At 41.5% G+C, this 14,455-nt stretch overlaps 1 protein-coding gene across 2 annotated transcripts in view; it reads right to left on the reverse strand.

Annotated features, from left to right (window-relative positions):
- The window catches only part of fam189a1 (family with sequence similarity 189 member A1), an 85,312-nt gene that overhangs the window by 68,513 nt on the left and 2,344 nt on the right, over positions 1–14,455 (reverse strand). The window lies entirely within an intron of this gene.

Below are 14,455 nucleotides of genomic sequence, written 5' to 3' on the forward strand. Positions count from 1 at the left end.
CTCAATGAGTCACATGTTTTTCTTTATTTGCCTGTCAAAAATCTGTCCATCTAGGAATTTCAATGTCAGGCTGCTGACTGAATAAATACAATATGATTAGTTATAGACTTGCAAGCATCAGAACAATATCCTTGGTTATTGTTCCTACATGAATACAATCCCTTTGAATTTCAGATGCAGTTTTTTTTAATCAGAATTTGAAAACCACTGAGTTAGGGCTGATAAGGTGCAACTTAGAAAACTCATAAATACACAAAACACAGGCAAAAACATCCTGATAAAAAAAATTATCTTCAGTCACAATAAGAACAAGGAGTCCTGCAACAGATGGTGTAGCCCCCACAGAGCCCTGATCTCAGTCTGAGATCACATGAAGAGACAGAAGACACTGAGACAGACTAAATCCACAGAAGAACGGTGGCAAGTTCTCCAACAACCTATCTGCCAAGTAACTTGAAAAACTTAAAAAACCCAAGTTTACAGAGAAGAATTGGTGCAAAGGTGGTCACACCAAATATGGATTTGATTTTGGGTTTTTTTTCTGTTTACTCCACTTTGTATGAAGTTAATTGGTAAATATTCATGGGATTATTTTTGAAAGTATCCTCACTTTACTTTTATTGCCTAAAACCTTTGCACAGTACTCTATGACAAAACATCCATTTATGGAGACGGGGCACAAACCTCAGTCTCAGAGATCAAAGCCCACTCAACAATGACTTTGGATGTAAATCATGCAGTGAGGAATCATCCACATTAATGTAATTCCTAGAAGGACATTTATGTTGCAGTGTTTCACTTGTAACAATATTCAGTTTGATCAGGTTGCTGGGGGCAACCAACAAGTCCCTCCCTAACGACAATGGCGAATATGCTGTATAGGTGGAGCATGAGCAGAGAGGAACAGACACTGGGACTGGGAACTGAGAAACAGAGCGAATCATAGAAGAAAATAGCAGCTGATGGTGCAGAATACACACACGTCCTCACACTTATCCTGTCCAGTCGAACTGCTGTCCAGCATCAGCAGAGAGTAGAGGAAAAGCCTGTGAGCTGGTGAAGTTGAGCTGTTGCACACAACACACAGTTTTTTGTCCTCCAGTGCCGGCTAATGAGAGGGATATAGAGACATGAGACATGGCCAGACTCATTACCCCACAGCACCGCAGCTGTAATTGACTTCAACCAAAACATTTCACTCTCCATCCTCGTTCCGCTAATAGAAGTCACTCTTCTCTCAATCCTTTTGTTGTTCCTTTGCTTTCATATTTTCTTGTTCTCTCTCTCTCACAGCCTGTCATTTCATCCATGACAAGCCTCTTGTCACTCTGATCTTCATGTGCTACAAGCTCCCTCTCTTTCTTACACTTGCTCCATTTTTCCATTAAAGCTCATTTCAGCAAGCAAACCAAACACGCACACACACACACACACACACACACACACACACACACACACACAATTCCCTCACCTCCCTCAAATGATGCTGACTGGCAACAAGGCATAGTAACTGTCTCTGGTTTCCACAGTAACCGCTCTTGACGAGGTCCTAATCAAAGTCGACGTTGAACAACAACACTCCTCCGACATTCACCGAGCACTTTATTAGGAACACCGAACACCTGCTCATCATGCAGATACAGGTCTGGTACTGAGTATTTCTGAAACAGCTGATCTCCTTGGATTTTCACACACAACAGTCTCTGGAGTTTTTACTCAGAATGGTGAAAAAGAAAAGTATTGTAGTTAGTACTGTGAGCAGCAGTTCTGTGGCTGGAAACACCTTGTTAATGAGAGGTCAGAGGAGAATGCCCAGACTGGCTGGAGATGACAGAGAAGCTGCGATAAAATAGAAAACCACTGTTTATAACTGTGGTGAGCAGAGAAATTTCTCAGAAAGCACAACACATCGAACCCTGAGGCAGATGGGCTACAACAGCAGAAGACCATGTCAGGTTTCCATCCTGTCAGACAAGAACAGAAACCTGAGGCTGCAGGCGCAGGCTCACCAAAACAGAGACTGGTCTGATGAATTTGGATTTCTGCTGAGGCACGCAGATGGTGGCGGTGTTATGATGTGGGGGATGTTTTCTTGGCACACTTTGGACCCCTTAATACCCGTGAATCATTGTTTGAATGCCACAGATTATCTGAGTATTGTTGCTGACCATGTGCTTCCAGCATGATAATGCACCACGTCACAAAGCAAAAGTCGTACGTGGCCTTCCCAGTGTGAACCCCATGAAACACCTGCGGCATGTGATAGAACAGGAGATTGGCAACATGAATGTGCATCTGACAAATCTGCAGAAATGACGTGATGCGATCATGTCAACATGAACCAATCTCAGAGGAATATTTCCAACATCTTGCCGAATCCATGCCAAAAACAAAACTGCTATGAAACAGAGGCCCGCTCCAGTATTATGGTGTTTCAAATAAAGTGCTCGGTGTGTCCATTTTCACAGTCATCGATCATTTGTCATATCAACATGTTTACATTTCCATCCTGGATCAGGTGTTACAGTTTACCTGTGTCTGGATCATAGCTAGATGGATCATCAGAGGATTGTAAGGAACTGGTGGTTTTTTCTGGGTGTTTGGCTCCCGCTTGTCTTCATTCTGTTGCTGATTGTCGTTGACTCTTAAAGAGTTTTCTTTAAATTTTTTTCTTTAAATTTTGCTCTGATTTGTGATTGCTATCTTCAGTGATTGTAAAAATTTCAAAATTATTAATTATTTTACTGTCAGACATTTCCATGACATGTATTAAAATACCCATAAGTCTCATTATCTCCTGCCTAGGAAATAACACGGTCAGAGAAGCTCTTAGATTCGTCAAACAGCCTGCAACAGCTTCTGGTACTGCGTCTTTATATCCTGCATCCAGAAAAACTGTCTGATTTCATGCCCACAACTTCCTTAATGACAGCTATCTAATGATAAAGTTGCACAAAAGACGACATTGAAGACGTTACGTTTCTTGAGCACCAAACTATTTCACAACATCAATTCTAAAACAATGTTTTTTCACAGTTTTTAATCGGAAGAAAATTTTAAAAATATTTAATACCAAACCTTTTCACAACACAATGATATGTGCTTATTGTGAAATATATACTCACAGACACACTCAAGCATCAAATCTAGAAAACATTCTGCATTTTGCTTGAAAAATGAGTTTTCATGCAAAGGGCTCTCTGGCTCTGGTTCACAAGTGAGGGGGTATTGATCCATGCAAAAAAGCTTATATGCAGCACATTTTTAGGTTTGCCACTGCAGTGCTGTGATGGAGACATTTGCTGAATAAGCAGTTACAGTTAATGAAGTAGAAATGGTTTGCTGGTTTTTATGTAGACTTTGGTGTTTTTTCTGCAAAATAAAATACATGTATAAAGATGAAACACGACAGCTACAAAGTACAGAAAGAGGAAACTGAAATGAAAAATCAGCATGCTCGTAGATGTGAATGAAAATATACTGTATATCTATATATAGATAGTGTCTTATATATATGATGACCTATATAGGTTGAAATGAATTCTTCACTTTGCCTACTAAGGTTTTCAGAGGACAAAATAAAAAATAAAAAAAATAAAAAAAACATTGTTCCTGTGACAGACGTGCAAAATCCTGAACTCTAGAAATTTAAGAGTGCAATCCCAGAGGCGCTCACACTCCTGCAGCCGCAGCTGAAACATAGAACCTACAGAGAAGTAACCTCCAGGGACAGAAAAAGGCAGTGAGTTGGATCAAAAAGAATGTAGATTATGAGAGGGTGAGTGGGGGATGAGGCATGCTAACCAAGCTGAAGTGAAGCCAAAAGAAACACTGAGCTGGTGAGGAGGAGGAGGGAGCTGAAATATCAACCTGAGGGCGGAGCTGATGGCTGATGGCCCAGGGGCCGGCTGGCCTCCTTCGCACTGAGCAAACACCCGCAGATTTCCCATCATTCCCTGCAGCACAGGATCGAAAATCTGTAGCAACACCCCCCCCCCCTTTTTATTTCAGCATAAAGCCCTTCTTCTCTTTCTCTTAAAAACATATTTTCAAAAAACAACTTGGGAATTAAAAGAGACAAAATAGCAAGTCCCACAATCCACTCCAGCCCCAGGACACTTTGAAATAAATGAGCATTTAGTAATGTTCCTTTTAGCAAGACACAGTGGGGTAAACAGATCCTTCTCTCCCCAAAACCTGCGATGTCATCCTGATGCGCCACAACATAAAGACTACTGAAAGATGCTAAATGTGAGCAGGCAGCAGCTAATATGGGGATAAATAAACATTTTCTTAATCTGAAAAAACTGTATCACTGTTGAGTAAATAGCAATAATTATAGAGAGAAAATACAACCGTCGGTGCACAGACAGACTGCCAACAGAGCGGATGACAGAGCAGCAGAGGTGAAGTTAAGAGGCAGGGTGTTGTTTCTACAGGGGAACATCAGCTGTGGAGGGAAAATAGATCCCCTCCTGTCTTTTCTGGAGGCTTTTGCTCTTATTAAAGTCTCACCGAGGCTCCTCAAAAAGGCAGACGTGTTAGACTGTCAGATCAATCAGTCCTGTACTTAGAAAAAAAAAGATGGAGAAGAGTGAGAACAGTTTTACACACATATACACGCATGGAGGGGCACGCAGATACACAAAGTATGTCCTTGGAAAACGTCCAAGATTAACCGTTCGACCTGTCTCTTTGTAGCCGGTACCATGTGTATTGATGAACCAACAGAAACCACAAGGAAGTGCATCATTCAGGCTATTATCAATGAAAAATGACTTTAAGAGTGTGCTGCTAGACAGTGAATGATTGTGTGTGTATGTGTGTGTGTGTGTGTTTGTGTGTGTGTGTGTGTGTGTGTGTGTGTGTGTGTGTCCTCTGATCTGATTAGCTTTCGTACACTATTAACTGCTATTAAAGACTTGACCCCTGACCTGCAGAATTAACCTCTGGGCTCATTTATCTAAACGGACAGATCTCATCTTTGTTGCCCATTTCCAGCAGGAAATTAGGATAATTTTTCTTATTCTCACTGCATTTCAGAAGGTGGAGAGAGCTGAGGTCTTAACGTTGCCTTGAGGCTGTTCCACTTGCTTATGTAGCACAACGCAAGCTCCCGTGAAAGGTCTCTTTAATCTGTCTTTCTGAAACTAACGATTATTTTCATTACTGATTAATCAGCCGGTTATTTTCTTGATTGATCAAGTAATCACTTAGTGAAAAACACCACGACACACATTTCTCATCATCCATAGTGATGTCTTAAGATTATTTTCCCAGATCAAGAGTCCAAAAACTAAAAGATATTCAATTTACTATTTATTTAACAAAAAAAATGAAACCAGAGAATTGATGGAAATGATGAAACATTTATCAAAATAATTGATTACTTTTCTGTGGACTGACTAAATGACTAATCGCTGCAGCTCTACATCAAATATTTTTAAATAGTTTTAAAAGAAACATGTCCAAGGAAAAGTGTTTATACCCGTTCCATTCACACTTTCAAACAGTCTCTACACGGAGAGGTTCACAGTGTTGCACTCACTTGAGCACATGGAAAGAAAAGAAAGAAACTGTGTGAAGAATGAAGAAAGAGCTTGAGTGAGAAGCTCAAACTCTGCCTCCTTTACAAAGTTACAAAAAAAATAAAAAAATAGTTGAACACATCGCTGCTGATTCTGCCGTTGAAAGGAGGTGTTAAGATGATCTGACAAGCACTTTGTGTGAAGCGTACTGACACAATGTCTACACAGCCTGCATAGCAAAACCAGCACGTTAGCAGAGCAGCAGCCGCCTCAGTCCTCCCGAGGCCTTTATTATTCCTCTAAAGATAAATGAGAGTCTATCACAGCACTCGCTTTAAAACTTTAACCAGCCGTGATTTTGACGGTTAACATCTCTCTTGTTAGCATTCCGAAAAACTACAGCTCCCATGATTCTATCTTGTATGTCAGAATTGTTTCTCCATGATTTCCACCAATGGCCTCCTCAAATGACCTTCACACTTGATGTTCTGATGTTCTAAGCAGCTTTCAGTTCAGCTACCTTCTGAGGGAGTGGGAGACAAACAGACAGGACAGACAGACAGATATGTTGTTACATGCTCTCTGCTCTTGTGTCTGCAGCCTGTAGCCAGAGCCCATCTCCATAAACACAAATAACCCCCTCATTGCTGGTTTGCTTTGCATTTAACAGGTAAAGGAGGAGGAGGTATATGACAGAACGTTATGTCTACTCCGGCTCCATATAGACAAATAAATACACACCAGCACACATTCACACACCTATGACCTCCCCTCCCACATGTGTACACACATAAAAGCACCATCCAACACACCACATTTGCTAATCATAGAACAAAGAGAGGCTCCAGTCAGCGGGCTGTCCCATTGATCAGCTATAGAAAGCAGCAGGCAGCGACGACAGTCAGCTTTGTTACAACAGGAAGAAGTTATAGCTGGGATAGAAGTCAAGCACATCAACAAAGCTCCGTCTGTCTGTCTGCGAGCGCTGATATCAGACCTGCATGCTGATGACGGCCTGCTGCAGCACGCCAATGAAAAGCGCTTTTTTATTTTTTGTTGAAAAACCTCTAAAACATCTGCACACAGGTCAAAGGCAGGAGGAAGAAGCGGATATCTGTCACTTCACTGGAAACTAAAACTCATCTTTTATTAATACTGAATGGAGTTTGCTTCATTAAGCCTCTCTTTCCTGTCAGATCTGACATGAACACAGTAGCAGAATCAATGTAAACACAGCTGCAGCACCTGTGTTTTCCTCAGTGCCACACCCTCATCTTATGAACCAACAACAGAAGAACTCAGAAGAGACATTTGCCTCTGGTTGTCTTCTGTTTCCCCTCTGTGCCCTGGTCTCTCTGTTCTGGTGTCCCCTCCCTCCCCGTGAGCTCAGTTCAACCCTGTTGGCCTTTTCTATTCAACAGTCTGCAGGCCTGCTGGCAGCCGGGTCAGGCCTGTTTGTAAAGAAGTGCAGCATCAAGCGTTCTGTCAGAGACATCCTGGTCTGCGGGTCGGACTAACACAGAGGCACACTACAAACAAGAGCAGGCACAGGAAAGAAACAGAGGATTTATGAGAGAGATCTGAGATGAACGCACATACAAATATATATCATGCATTCACAACATGAAAACAATTTCTCCAAATACATGACCACCCCCTCCCCTCTCTCTCTCTCTCATTCTGGTCGTCCTCCCAAATGTATTTGCAGGGTCAGTGCAGGTCTGAAAACATCCAGAAAACCTAGGGCTTTCATCAAACATCAACCAGCTTCACTCTTCAAAGATCAAAATGATGCATAATAGAGGCTGTTTGTGTTTTATGTGCGTACATTTAGGTGTGCACACATGCATGAAAGTGTCTGTGAAAACAAGAGCGTGTACACACTAGGCAGAGGTGTAACCTGCATGCAACATGTGCAAGCACAGATATGCGTTCGATCATTTTGGGGGAGTTAAAGATCCACTTTAATACTTTGCTTGGAATCAGAATTTGTGTCTGATATTTTTCCACAAGCTAAAAATTACATCTACTCCTTCTCACAAATCCATATCTGTGGATATGCAGATTTTTTTTTTGTTGTTTCAAACATTTAACTGCTGGACACAAGACCTCTTCTACTTCATGGGAAAGTTCATTCATTCTCTGTGCGCACTGGAGGATTCATCTTTCCACATGAACCATGATGATTCAAGTTCAGCTCAGAGAAACTTTCCCCTTCAACAGACGAATGTGAAAAAAGCCTTCTAGTATGAAACTCAGCGTGTACATTTTTCTGCACAGTGAAGGTCAAACATCCAAGTGAAGCAGGCCAACAACAAGACAAACAATGTTGGGTGAAGGGATTGTCAAAAGATTGATGGAAACATCATCTGAGTCAACATGTCTGCAAAGTGTGATGTTAGCCAGTGATTAGACTAAATACAGTGTTTTAAATCAAAGCACTGCACTGGTGTGAACGTGTTGCTTCCAGGAGTGATGAGAGGATGAGATGCGATACATCCAGGCTCAGCTGAGAAAGGATTTCACAACTGAGAGAAAATTCATGTGCAAAGTCATTTTTCAAACACGAATGCCACAGACATTTGCCGGTTCTAGGTTTTTAAATGTGAGAATTCCTCACTCTTCTTTATAGTAAATTAGATATTTTGGTGTTTTGGACAAAACTTTGCTGATATCACCTTTTCTACCTGAATACTGAGATGAGTCGTTTTCAAACATTCATTAAAGAAAATAATCCTCAGTTTAATTGATGATGAAAATAATCAGGCTTTGCAGTTTTATGGTAATCTAAGAGGAATGTGCACTTGCATCACTTTGACTGTCCAGCACAGCACTCTGCAAGATGATTTTGCCACCCCCACCCCCCCACGGAGTCTCTGCATCAGTGCAGTCGTGTCATTGAGAGACACATCACCACTGTCAGTATGAAGACAGTCCTGTGTTCATAATGTTGCAAAGAAAATTCCTTTAATCTGTTCTCCTCACAGAATACAATACGAGACAGCAGCAGATACAATTAATATTGTCTGATCTTCCACAGAAAAACAAGCTCGACATTTATCTTGTTTCTTTGTCATTGTACTACGTCTAGTTGACAAAGCAGTCCTTTGTAAAATGCAGTTTTTCAGCTAAGTTGCTTCTTTGCTTCATTAGGTAATATGGAGTGAAGAGAGAGAGAGAGAGAGAGAGAGAGAGAGAGAGAGAGAGAGAGAAAACAGCGGGGAAAGTGTGTAACAAAAGGGACATGAATCTTAACAAGGCACGCAGAGTAGAAGCTCAGCTCATCCTGTTCCCAGTGAACGAACACGGATCAAAATTACAAAATTATCAGAGAACAAGTGGATGGAGAAACAAGACAAAGCAGAGTGCGGATGTGTCTCCAGCATGTAACAGAAAAGCACATCGAGAAAGGGAATTAAGTAAAGCTGAAATATTAGAGCAACTCTCAAACACAGTGTCTGTGTATGTGTGTGTGTGTGTATTAAAGTGGCAGCGAGGACAAACTGTTCTCTCCACCATTATGGTGCTCACTGGTAGCACTGGAGTGGGGGGCAGGATGCACTGGAGGGTCCTCAGAGTAATGAGTAGCAGCAGGCTGAGTGCCTACTTACTTATTATGGAAAGGTGCAGCAGGAAAGTGAATTACAACTGTTCAGTGACACCCCGGGACAGACTGAGCACTAAAACTACCTGATATCACAACACACACCTGCTATGAACGCAGGAGCGAGGTCCCTGCAGAGATGTTAAAAAAAAAGAAACAAAGAAAAAGAAAAAACACCAACCGGTCGAGTAAAAAATGAAAGTAAACACGTAAACAGTCAGATGACAGATGGGAATCCATCTAATTAGCTGATCAATAAGAGATTTAAGATGGGCTGTGAGTGGTTTGGTCTCAGGCCATGTGTGCTGACCACTCTCTCCATTTAATCTACACTGACGAGATGAGCACAGCAGCCGAGGAGCCACGTCCTTTATTGACAGCTGGGAATAAACGGCCGAATAAAAACAACAAAGTGGAGCTTTGTGTCGAGTCCCAGAATAATGTTTTCATCACAACTAGATGGTCATCAGATCATACGATAATGTGGCTGCTGAACAAACTCATGACGCCATTACATAAAGTAGAGTTGTGGCTAAAATTTCACATCACAAGGAAAACCTTTCTTCTTCAGTGGGGGTCAACCTGTGATTCTTTAAAGGGTAATTTCACATCAATTATTATCAATATAATATATTTTCTAACATACATCTAACGCATCAAGTCGCATAGTTTTGGTCTTACTCTGAAATCGTTCCCGCATCTTACTACAATGGAGGTGATTGATATCTCATTTGTGCGACTCACAGCACTGAAGAATTGCACTTTAAAAGATTACAACTGAACCTGTCTCCAGAATCAGTGTCTGCTACTCTGGATAATCCACAGAATATGCTGTCTACAGGTTTTTATTTGGATGTCTTTCCAATGAAGAAACTGAAAATGTGTTTTGTAATCTATGTGAACCAAGTCTTTACTGGTTCCCTGCATCCTGAGCAAAATTTCACTGTATAATTCAAAACACACAAAAAATATATGCGTTTGTTGTGGTTATGACAGCTTCTATTTTAGATTAATTGGCCTGTGCAACACTTGTAACTAACAGACTATTTGTTCATCTTTAAAAGAGTAGCAGGTCTACGCTTTACACAGCTCGCTGCACCGAGACTTTTTACGAGAACACAGACAAATATTTCCAGTCACTGAGCAGAAAACAAACTCCAGAGAAAGGTGAAGGAAATCAAAGCTGCACAAGTGACACCAAAGGGACATGAATTATTTTACTCAAAGTAAACCCAAACAGTAAACTCAATATTTGTTGGCTATTCACGCACAACATTATTACAAGTCTCATTGGGGCTGAAACTATTTCTCATATAGATCTTATTGTGAAATCATATAGAGAAAATTTATAAAAAGCTTGATGTGTGCTTGACACTGGGGTGGAAGTACTGATACTCACTTTAAAGGCAGAGAACGACGACTGATTGAATGTAACGCTCACACTTCTCCGTCCGCTTTGATGTTGACTCATAAGCGACGCCAAAGGGAGTTTTTTTTTAATAAAGTGTCTCAGTATTCCTGACAACAACCACATCTGTCTTCACTTCATTCTTATGCAACAGACAGAAAGTCTTTTCATAAAAACGACGACTTCCAAAGCAGCTCTGCAGACTTCACTTCCAAGTGCAGCATGATGAGTCTACTGTATGTGTGTGCATGTGTGTCTGTGCCTTAAGAACTGTTGCCGGGATACTACCTAAGCCTAATAAGCCAGTAAATTAATGATGATTCACAGTCCCTCGCCGCAGAAACAACAGTACAATCAAATCAAACATTTCTCCTCTTTGTCTTTGTCTGCTACCAGAACTGCTGCTCTCTATTCCTCACAAAGGGCACTCAAAAAAAAAAAAAAAGAAACGTGTTTTCGAGATTGTCGTTATACTCAAATCCATAATCTTTGCTCTGAAATAATTTCCTATGAAAGCCCCAGTAGCACTTAGAGGCAAATTGTTCATCTGTGTCCGCTTTATCTTTTGTATCTGGTTTCTCAAGACGGCAAAAAACATCAAGGCTCGATGATAAAAGTCTGATTTTGCGTTTTTATTTACAGTCGAGCTTCAACGCAGAAAAAGAAAAAAAAAGGAAGAAAAAAAACAAAAAAGCAAAAACGTCTACACTGGCGATTCTATGAGGTTGTACTTAAGCACAGTAAGCTAAATGCTAACATGCTCACAATGACAGTATTAACATGCTTATTTTTTTTTTTATCAGGTTTACTAACCTATCTTAGCTTAATGTGTTAGCATGCTAATATTTGCTGATTAGAACTAAATATTAAATACAGTTTGTACACAGGCTTGTGAACAGAAAGTGAACAATGAATAAAAACAACTTTGTGTTAATTCACGCAACAGATGTTGAGCTAATTCACAGGATAAATGAAAACTTGGAGCGACTGGTGGCACTAAATGAAAAATCAAGGGAACACCAACGTCGCTACGATTCATCCACTGGGGACCAGGAAGTTCTGCACAAACTTTCATGGCAATCCATAAAATAGTTGTTGAAATAATTTGGTCTGGAACAAAATAAGAGACCAACAATGTCATCCCCAGAGCCATGGAGCCTCACAGTAAACATGATCACCACCTACAAAACACTTTGGAGCCCTCTATTCACACACACACACACACACACACACACACACACACACACACACACACACACACACACACACACACACACACACACACACACACACACACACACACACACAGATTAGTGCAGAATTTGCTGACGGTTGGTGCTGGAAATGCAGCAGAAAGAGCTGCCTCACAACAAACACCAAGAATACCGTCTTAAGCCGTCTTTGTGACGGCACAGTCTGTAGATTGTTGGAGTGGTACTTTTAGAGTCGCCGCACATGAAATCAACATTCCTCTTCTTTCGCACAACCAGGAGAGCGGGGGAGGGAAAAAAAGGAGAAGTAAATCCTTTTCTCCAGCTGGAGAGGGAATATCTTAGTGGGAGAAAGAGATAGAAAGCATCAAAATCTAATGTGAATTTGTAAATGATGCCTGCAGTTACTCCCTATATTCACATATTTTGTACAAAGTGTCTTTATTCTCTGTGGCAGGAAATGAGAAGCAGTTTGATTTGCGCGTTCATGTTTATGTGTTTAGACACTTGGATCTGTCCCAAGCTTAATTCATGGAGATGTGAGGTGTAATTTGTTCTGCATGTCAGCTGCAGAGGGCCTTTGGCTCGCTCGGCCACGGCGCCACATCTATTGGCCAAGCCCGGCAGGGCGGTGTGATTCACAGCCAGCCAGGTAAACCTGCTGGCGATCTGGCCTGACGGGGCAGAGTAGAGGCGACTGAATGCCGGGCCTCACATACTTTGCAGCCCCAGAGTCTGCAGCCCTGCGTCATCTTCTCTCGCCCAAATCACATCGAGAGGAAGTGACTGCGGCTGGCTGCTTGTCTGCCGAGCTAAAGAGTTACAGCAGGGGTGTGGGATGATCACAAACCTCGGGTTGGGTGCAAAGAAGAGCAAGATATTTGTAGGATTAGTCTCTGTTGGCCAGGCAAGTGTGTGTGTGTGCGTTTGTGTGTGTGAGATATTATGCTATCAAACACACAGCGCTGAACATCAAAGCCGTTACAATGCTGGAGTGTGGAGAATCAGGATGAGGGACACAGAACAACTGAGATGATATGTTTAAATGTATGTTTCTGTGTGAGTGTGTGTGTGCGTGTGTGCATGTGTGTGCGTGTGTGTGTGTGTGTGTGTGTGTAGAAGGAGGAGGAGGGACAGCCAGGCTCAGCAGTGATTGCTCTGTGTAGGAAGTAAAGATTGCGCCTTCTCTCGCTGCGTCCGTGATGAAATCCCACAATACCAGTCATCACACAGAGATCCTTAATGACGTCCCGCAGTGACCACACGCAGCCTACCGAGTACACACGTTGATGATTTGTCCTCACCTGCATCATAGCTCAGGTCACCAATATGGCAGGAAGCTCAACATAAAAGGCTTTAAGGTTCAAAGATAACTACATTTACCTGCTCAAAGAATCACATTGTCAAGACACTGAGGGTTATCGGTTTACTCCTGGTGACACGGCAACTGTCTGCAAGATATGAGAGGTTCATACAAACAACTTTACCTGTTCAGGACCTCAGCTTGAACATGGATACACTCCACTCAAGCATTTGTAATGGATATTCAGGATCTACACATTTGGCCCACCACCCTGAGGACTATTAACTGCTTACACACATCAAGCCAGAAGAAGGAACACTGTTCTTCTCTGAAATTAGGGGTAGATTAGCTGTGCAGAGACTTAAAGCTGTACAAAGCAAGCCTTTGTGTACAAATACACTCATTAGATTAAATCACAGAGCAACAGAAAGCGTCCCGTCCCATCTAAATGAGACGCTGTTGATTCATCTCATTTGCTCAAACAAAATTCTTGATAAAAGACGGTTTCTATTTAAATCAGCTCCGAAGCACTTTCCAACAAGACAAAGATGTGAGCATATTGTAAAACCAATGCCAAGTTGACAAATGTCTTTTTCCAAACCACATACTTGATTGTTAATCGTGTGAAGATGTCAAACTTATTTAACAGTGTTTTCAGCGGTTTAAAAAGCTCTTGACTCTACAAAGAGCGACTTCCACAGTGATTGCTTGCGGGCAAATTACTTCCATCACCAGAGTCTCCAGATGGAGATCTGGTCCCATTATCTGGGTTTTGGCGCCGCTGTGGCCAGTGACTCTTGCTGCCAGCAGGCTTTTGTTTTCAACACCTGACTAAGCCTGAATTACAGCACTAAACCTCTGCTTACCAGCAACATTTCCCCTAAAACCTTACCCTCATCCTATGTACCATCTTCAGCTGAAGAGCCTTCTTGATAAGAATGGATGTCAAGCAACTTCTTCAACACATCACTAACATACCTACATAATTTATCTCTTATTTCTCATATCAACAGAATCAGTTGATGTCTGGTACAAACATAAATTATGAACATGTCCATCTCATGAAAAACCCATAGTCTCAAGCCTTACAGTATGTGACACAGAATTTGAACTGTTTGTACGCGGTTACATTTGTGAACATGGCAGGTTTACTGGTCTCCCTGAAAATACAAGGATTTGTTATGCAATTTAGGCGAAGGTGAAAATGAGACCTGTTTCATGTTTTGTTGCTCATAGGAAAATTTAGGGGCCAAGCTTTTCAGTAAAATGGCCGACATCTCTGCCGAAAGTCTACAGGATGGATGATTATCAATAAATAAAAAAGGAGTTGTGTTTTAAGTGTGTTCTTTGTTTGCAGAGTAATGCTATGTGTAAGAAGTTATGTACTTGTTTTATCACTGC

Source organism: Seriola aureovittata, chromosome 1 (assembly GCF_021018895.1).
Source record: "Seriola aureovittata isolate HTS-2021-v1 ecotype China chromosome 1, ASM2101889v1, whole genome shotgun sequence".
Lineage (NCBI taxonomy): Eukaryota > Metazoa > Chordata > Actinopteri > Carangiformes > Carangidae > Seriola > Seriola aureovittata.